Genomic DNA, 2,517 nt, shown 5'->3' with positions numbered 1-2,517 from the left:
AACTGGCCTACGTTTGCGTATTCAAAATAGGATTCAGTGAATTCTAGGTAACTAAGTGAGGGTAGAATATGTCTGTACAGATAACCTCGCTCAAACGTATTCAGAAGGACACAACCTGCTTAAAGATAGAAAATACCGGCCCATGAGCATATAGACTTTCACAACAAAGCATCAAGCTAGGTTAAGGCGCTCTAAGAGCCTGTGGTGGAAGGCTCCGGGGTCATCTGGCGCATCAAGGAATCTTTTTAGTTGTAGGTGGTCTGTGAAAAAGTGCGTAGTCCCTTGAATCATTACGATCCTTGAATTACCAATTTGCCTTTGCAGGTCGAGCAAGATTCAGCGTAGTCTTGGTCGGGGTGCTAAGAACCCTTTTCTAGTGGCCACAGTTTCTTTGCTGTAGTCCTGAGAGATAAAAATTCTGTTGTTTTTCCACACGATATGGTTCTTTTTGCACATGAAGGCAAGGATCTTTGCAAACCTCTCCAAGGCCAATTGTATTATACATGCTGGTAACAGTGTTTTCTGGCTTGCCACAATTCTAGTTGGGACCCGATGGGCCTTGTCGAATTCCAGAGGTTTGCTAAAGGACAAGTTAGTTGCTTGCGCAAACCAGTTTTCCAAAAAGGTGATGCATGAGCCAAAAGGATCCTCTTCTCCTTCCGGTATTCCAAAAATTCTTAGGAACAGAAGAGGGAATCTATCTTCAAGCCCTGACAACCGTTTCGTTAGAGAGTCTGTTCTGATTGTTAGGTTTTTGAGGGACTTACATACTTTAGTTTCGGTGTCTTCTAGTTGGCTAATTCTGCTCTCCGTTTCAGATAGACAGGATAGTAGGGACACTAACATCAGGTTAATTGCGGAGATTTCTTCCTTTGGCAGAGGTGCATGATCTTGCAAAGTCAACAGTTTGCTTAATATGGTATCCATTGTTGCATTGATGTCGCGTTTGCCTTTTGTAGGCGAGTCTGTATTAGGAGGATCAGCTTTGAGTCTCTTGAGGTTCTTAGCTTCCTTGTCGGCCATTTTTGGGCGATTTCCTTTTTTTTCTGCAGCGTGCTTGGTGCGCGTGGTGAATGTGATATAACCGGCCTTGCCGCTTGTCGTACAAGCACTGGTTAACTTGTTTAGACTGATTGCAGCGGCACTTGTAGCTCCCTAATTGGTAGGCATTAGCTAGGATGATCAAGGATAGTCTACAAACAAGGATATCCAACATAGTTGGTAGACTAATTTGTTGGTTGGATGTGCCTAACAACTGATTACATGCTGTAATCAGTTGTTACAGTGCTGTTCAGTGATTACAGTGAGTTGACAACCTGCAGCCAGTAGCAAGGCAGCAGCCAATCTTGATTACATGATGGTACAGCAGTGCGCACAGTTCCAGTGCATCATTTTGGGCGGTATTGTTTGGTAACACAGCTTGCAGACCAGAAGAAACAGAGCAGAACAGCACAGATTTAGAGCACGTCTGGCATAGACATGCTAAGGTCTGCCTATAACAGCCGCCATCTTAGAGTCAGGTTAAGGTTAATGCTAAGACATATTAAGGCTTTCCTATGGCAGCATCCATCTTAAAACAAGATTATTGTGATATGATTAAATGTGAATCCTGAAAATGCAACCAGATGCCTGTCTTTGTTTTACATTGGTTTCAGAGCATTTATTCAGACCTAGTTAGGCATCAGCTGTTGTTGATTTTGCATCAATAACGCCGATCAACATTTGCGCCAATCAAAATTGCATCATTTGTGCTGATTTGGCTGCCATTTCGTATGAGTGCCACTTGTAATTTCTGAACACTAAGCCTGCACAGTTTGTCGCTTAGCTACCAGTCGCACAGACTGTTAATAGTGCTTCAGCACACCTTCCCAACTGTATGCAGCACAGCCCTCCACATTCAGAAATACTGTGGTGAACGCATTTAGAACTGCTGTGGTGAACGCTGTTTATGAGCCTCATCGCAACTAATGGTGCGTTCAAAACGGGTAGTACTTGACTTATGATGCGCATCAGTGGCGTAATGCGAGTTCAGGCTATGTGCATATGTAGGCTATGTAAGTAAAAATTACACACTTGATTCCAGATCCTCCCAACTAAGTGACCCGCACTTTCAATCCACTGTAGCAGTAGTCACAGAATGCAGGAATGGCCACCATCTTAGGGGCGGACGCGCGCAGTCTTGCTTGACAGTTAATAAGGCTTGAATTCCTGCAAATCCTGTAATTATCTTGCCCTGAATCTTGTGCTGGAGCAGACCCGCATCCAGGGGCTGCCCCGTCACTCAGTTGGGGTTGATTCCGGGCACACACTCACTCTCTGGCTCCGTCTGTACTGCAGGCGTGATGCGGTCTGGCGTGTGGCCGGGCCAAGTAGCAGTCAGAGAGGGGTAGAGACTGGGCATCTGTGAGGGCAGTGGCAGCTCCACAAAATCTCCTCATGTCATCCTTGACAAGAATATAGTGGTGGAGTATATCAATCAATGCGGGAGACAGGTGGAAATACAGACTCCGGCATCAC

This window comes from Triturus cristatus, chromosome 12, assembly GCF_964204655.1.
Source record: "Triturus cristatus chromosome 12, aTriCri1.1, whole genome shotgun sequence".
Lineage (NCBI taxonomy): Eukaryota > Metazoa > Chordata > Amphibia > Caudata > Salamandridae > Triturus > Triturus cristatus.
Note: the sequence above shows the minus strand (reverse complement) of the source record.